The sequence below is a fragment of the Zootoca vivipara genome, chromosome 7 (assembly GCF_965207765.1).
Source record: "Zootoca vivipara chromosome 7, rZooViv2.hap1.1, whole genome shotgun sequence".
NCBI classification, from domain to species: Eukaryota; Metazoa; Chordata; class Lepidosauria; order Squamata; family Lacertidae; genus Zootoca; species Zootoca vivipara.
The window spans coordinates 24526380-24532669 of NC_142590.1; positions in this window are offsets into that span (position 1 = coordinate 24526380).

Consider the following 6290-nt stretch of genomic DNA (forward strand, 5'->3'; position numbering starts at 1 on the left):
ATTTTGCCAAGAAAGAAAAGGAAAAAGCTCAACAGCTTTTCTTTTCTTTTTTTTAAAAATGTTTTTATTACAGATTTTCTTGGTTTAAAAAAGTCTCTTTTTTCAGGTTGTACAGTCTTTCTTACAAATCAGTTACATTTGTTGTGAGGTCAGCAACTTTTCTGTCCGGATTTTCACTGTTTGAAATATGGCCACCCTAAAGCCAGCCGGAGTAGCTGTTTGGAGGAGCAGCCCAGATGGATTTCTTTAGAGGGGGGAAAAGAAGGGGCCTGGGCAGAGACCCTTGTTGTTCCCTGCTGGGATGTCGGGCCCTCGGATGCCAGACGCCTGCACTGTATTCATCACTTAGTTTCAGCTCTTCTTTCCAGCGAAAATTGGAACCTGTTACCTGTGGCCTTTCACTCGAGTCGCTGCTTATGCTCCCGCAATTGGGAGCATCCCGACGATCAAGCACAGAATCCTAGAGATTGAATTCCAAAACCTTTGCAGCGCAACCAACAAAACCTGTTCCCTTTTGGGGTTGGGAATTCCACCCTTCTTTGGCCAGGACATTCCCTATTTATACCAGCTTTATGATCCCCACCTACGCAAAGCTCTTTTCCTGGCAAGATCTGACGTCTTCCTATCTGCAGTTTCGCAAGGCAGATTCTGGAAAACCCCAAACACTGAATGATGCTGCCCTTGTGGCATAAAACAGGTCGAATCCCTCACACATGTTTTATTCTATTGCCTATTTTATGCGCACACGCACACACCAAAAAAAGTAGTATTTGGACCCCTATTGAAAGAGGGGATTCATCGCACTGACTCTTCAGGGTGTCTTATCTGCTGAACAATGTAGGAAGGATGTTGTGGAGAATGTGGCAAGATTTTTGAGAGATGCTATTGTTCACTATGCGCCGCAACCCCAGAGTCATCCGCAACTGGACCTAATGGTCAGGGGTCCCTTTACCTTTTAGGTCCTAAGAGCCATATTTGTACCTCACAATGTCTGGACAGTTTTATCCTAAAGTATCTCCTACTATGTTTCTTTAACTTGATTGCTCTTCTTTCCTAGCTTTTTGGTGGGCGCGGTCGGGGTGTGTGTGTATGTCACTGATACAACATGTCACTGATACAATTGTTCATTAGTGGTGGTTTTATACTGGACCATCCACAAATCATTTTGCTTTATTCGTTGTTTTGTGCAGCTTCCCCAGTGTTACGGCATTACTGATGTCTGGAGGGGAAGTCATGCAAAGGCCAAGAAAGGAGGACAAAATTTAAAAAATAAAAAATGGAACATTTGTACTACAAAGGGTTACTGGATTTCAGCAGAAAGTTTGCAGGATGTGTGCTGATTTGATACCAATGCAGTTTGACCACATTGGAAATTTTGCAGGTACAAACGGTTGCAAGTGGGATTGTGTATAACTGCCCCAATACTATCGTGAGCAAAATCTTTCACAAATGCACAACCGATCGGATGTTTGGAGGGACCTCACCGCTGCTTGAAACAGAGAATAGCTGAAACCATTGCAGCAACAGGGCTTTTTAATCTGGCTGTTGTGCGGTACCAATATAAAGTAGTTGCATTGAAGATGATCAAATCTGGTGAAGAGGAAAATAGGAACTGCAATCATTTCTCCTTCCAATGAGTGGTGGCTTTTGCTTGTTAAGTTGTAATGAGAAGCTGCAAGCAATGGAAGTGTGTCCTGATCACATTTTCGGCTTGGCTAAAATGAAATGGATGATTCAAAGTTGATGGCATAACTAACCCAGATGCAATGGGAAGCAAGAGTGGCTTTGCTGTGGCAGGACGTGAAGGAAGTGTTCTTGCTTATTTATGTAGGGGAAAGAGAGGGGTTTTGATCAACTTTAGCCCTGGAGAGGGAAACTGCACCCTTGCCCCCCGTTTTTATTAATCCTCCGACATGCGCAGCTGGTTCATTGTACAAAGAAAATATTCCGTACATCTAGCATGCGATTGTCCTACCGGTACTTCTTTGCTTAGCAAATGCAAAAACACACTCCTGGGTTTGAACAATACGAGAATACTGAGAGAACAGTGGGTGAAGTTCTTCTCAAGCCATTCTGGCCAGCTTCCCATCCATTAAAAACAGCCTTTTTATTCACATGTAAGATCAGATAACAGCTGTTGCTGGCATCAAAAGAGTGGGCAACAAACCAAGCTGGAAATCTAAAAAGCAGTATTGTTAGGTATTTGTGTGGCTAGTTATTCTTCTGTTGCTGTACAGAGATGTTCATTGTCTGGGAACCCAAGCTAATTCAGTCTTTATCTTGCAGAAGGGGATGGAAGTCAAGTGGGTACCTATTGGACGGTGTCTGTGTCATCACTGCATAAGTCCAACAAGTATAATTATATTGTTACCTGGGTTTCTGTTTGTCAGCGTTGGTAGTTGGAATATGGACCTCAGTGTGAGTCAAGTTATGCATTGGATTCCACTTTTAGGACGGCACTTGCCACCTGCAGCTTTCATGAATGGTTGTGTTAAAAAATGTGTGTATGTGCATGTGTGAAAGAGCTAAAACATCTGTTGCCTGATTCACCGGGGGCATCTTTTTATTCAATTAAAAGTTTTTTTTGGGGGGGCGACATGTTTTCACTTAAATTTTCAACAAACAAATGATGCAGTGCAAATAACAACCAATCACAGACTAGTATGTACAGCAAGCTACAGAATAAGTCAGGCATCCCCAAACTTCGGCCCTCCAGACTTTTGGACTACAATTCCCATCTTCCCCGACCACTGGTCCTGTGAGCTAGGGATCATGGGAGTTGTAGGCCAAAAATCTCTAGAGGGCCGCAGTTTGGGGATGCCTGGAATAAGTGATCAGAGTGCATCATCCCTTCAGACATATGAATGGCACCAATATCGTATATACTGTAGTGAGGCATGGAATGGCACATTATGGTGAGTTTCCTTAATTTTGTTCCCATAGCGTAGAAATGGAAACTAAATCTTGTCAAATTCATTGTGCTTTAATTCACATTTATATAGGTTTGGGGTTTTCTTTGGCAGGATACAATGGCTAGGGCAGCTCAGAAGGGCCCTTGCCAAATGCCTGCACAACAGTAGAGCCCTGACTGGAAAGCTTAAAACCCACCGCTGCTACATAGGAGATGGATTGACGAAAAGGAAATATAAATTGGCCCTTGCCAAATTGTTACCTTTTGTTTCATTTCGTTAAGTCCTTTACAATGTCTTCTTTTGAGAAGTCAGCGCCATATTTGTTTAAAAGGTTTTTTTTAATGTATTTACTGCTATTTTAAAAATGTGAATTGATCATTTTATTTGGGGGGGGGGGGACTATGAAATACAGAAGAAGGGGTAGGAGGAGGATTTTGAAGTACAGCAGGAACCACAGCCATGCCTAGGGACAACCAGCTGGAATAACGCAACAGCACATGGATACAGGATGCAACAAATTAATAGTCCCTGTGCTGTTTTGGATCAATTGTTCTGATGATGTAATGTTCAGAACAACAAGAAGACGGCAGGACTCTACAGGGAATACAAACCCAATTATTACTAGAAATGGCTAAGGCTGAGGCACCCTTACCTGGAAGTAAGTCCTAGTGTGCACAATGGGACATATTTATGATTAAACACGCATAAGACTGTTGCATCCTGCTCAATCTTTTGCAAGAGCAAAAGTGGAATTCCAAGGAATCTTGGCTCCGTCATTTGTGGTTTGGATTATTTCCCTCACCGGCTAACACAGAACTCTGTTCTATTCTGGGGTCCCCCCCCCCTTTTCTTTCTTTCCCGTTGCTTTCCCTTCTCCCCCCCCCCCCTTGCCTTTCACTTCTTTTTGCAATCCTGCGGGGAGAAAAGAAGGCAGCTTGGTTTCAAACAAACTCGAACCAGCAGAAACCCGCTGACAGTTCCTCCGGCTAAAATAATACCTTCTTGCTGACCTGTTTATCTCCGACAGCATACCTGCTATGTCTGCAAATCCAGCTTCTTGTCACTTCCCCTCCCAACTTTTCTGCTTACCTAGGAGAGCAACGCTTAATATCAAAGCCCACATATGTGGTTGCTATTCTGTGCACAGGTTACTGCGGAGATAAAACTGCCTCTCATTCTGAACTGTGCAGTGTGTGTAGATTTGTTGCAGCAACACAGGTTTTTCTTTGCTATCGCTGCGAACTTTCTCATTATTTGCTAGTTATTACCCGACCATATCCCTAATGAGGCAGACTTTTCCTTATGGCGGGGTTGTCAGCAATTGTATCATAAATGAGAAAGAAGCACACGGAACATCGAGACAATTGCAGAGATCAGGGCATTTTTCAGATTGAGGGTCACCTTTTGGGCAACCTTTTGGGGACTACATCCCAGAGGTGGGGTGTGGGAGCTGAGGCGAAAAATAGGAGGACCACTTAATGTACATTTTGCCCTTGTGCACCAGGGTAATTTCTACACAAACTCTCCTCTGCATCCAGGCCTGCAACCAGTGTTAGAAACGGAGATATAAAAGCTTGGAGCTCAATGGCACCTTAAACCGAGGTTATAGGCGAAACAACGGAATGAACTGGGCGTGCTTTTTTTTTTTTAATAACAAGAATACAAAGTTGAAAATGAATGAACTGCAGCAATAATAATAATAATAATAATAATAATAATAATAATAATAATAATAAATGGAAGCACTATTGGAGCAATATTGCCAGGTAACTCCAAAAGCAGAGGAAGGGGGTCACCAGAGGGCACCAGTCTTCAGCAATTGAGGGTGTGTGTTCCAAATGAATGAAGGGCACAAGTTGAGTTTTTGGGTATGTTTAAAAAAGCCCCAGTTAATAAAGACAATTGGGTCAGATTGAGATTTAGTCACACTTAGACTGACTCTTTTAAGCACGACACAGTCTGGATCCAGGCCAAGCTTGTCACAAACCACCATGAGGAATTGCTTTTGGATTGGCAATGTAGACATTTTCAAAATAAACAAATACATAAACCAGGGTGGAATTTACACACATATAAAAAAAAACGCTGTGAAAATGCTTTTTTAAAAAAGAAAGTTTTGAAAAATACATTGAATTTGGCATAGCTCACTCTTGCTATCTAGTGTCACATTTGTATATTGCACTTTACAGCACATTTAAAATGTTTTAATTGCAGCTGTATAGCTGAGTCCCAGAATTGGAATTGAGTTATCTGGTTGCATAAATGTCACTCAGGAATTACTGCATACTGCAGCCAATCTGAGTAACCTCGTCATGTTTACAGTACTCCAAAAGACTGAACTTTGCGTGCACTGAACGACTCCCACTGACATTTCAGGTTTCTGAGCAAAGGATCACTCAGTAATTTCATCCGCACTCTGTGGTTCATCAGTTGACATTTATCAAGGAAGATTCCTGAATCTGCCCACTTGAATACATCCGTAATAAGGCCTTTTTGGAATGTAACTGTATTTCACCTTGTTGGGGGCGGGGGTGAGGGACACACGATTAAAGCTGAAGGTCAAGGTCAAGGGTCAGGGTTTTTCCAGGGATGTGCTTACTAAGATTTCCACATTTCAGTAGTTTCTAACAAAGAGCAGCCGTAACTTGCATTACCAGGAAAAATGGCAAGTCTCGTTTGCTGGTTTTGGAAAGATCACCCCATTCTCTTCATCCTGAGCAGTGTTGCTCCTCCTTTGCCCTTTACATAGCTTTGCTCAGATTCTCCAAAATACACAGCGAAGAACAAACATCTCAAAGGAGCCAAAATATGGCCTCTCTCCAAGCTACACAGATTTGTACGGTTTGTCCCCATTAAGGAAAATATGCAAAGGTTTAGGTTTGCCATGAAGCAGCAAGAGAAGTGTGCTCATGTGCGCGAGTGTCCACACACATGTACATACATTTGCCATCTGCCACTTTACACGTGAGTAAGGATATCTGGAACCAGAAAGAAAATGGAGGTGAAGACTGGATCTCTTTGTGCCTGGCTTGGCTGTTTGGAGAACTCATATGTCTACATAACAGTCAGAGATGATGGCAGTTATAGGACCTCTGGACAGCAATCACTTGGCTACATTGCGGAAGCATAGCAGAACTGGATAGCTCAGCTGGTTAGGGCATGGTGCTGATAATGCCAAGGTTGCAAGTTTGATCCCTGTATGGGGTAGTGCCACATTCCTGCTTTGAGAATGCACGGTCCCTTCCAACTCCGCAATTCTATGATTAGAAGAGCTTAGCTAGAAAATAAAGTTGAAGTGATATCAGGAGTGGCTATACAGTGGTACCTCGGTTTACGAACTCAATCCATGCCAGAAGTCCATTCTTAAACCAAAACTGT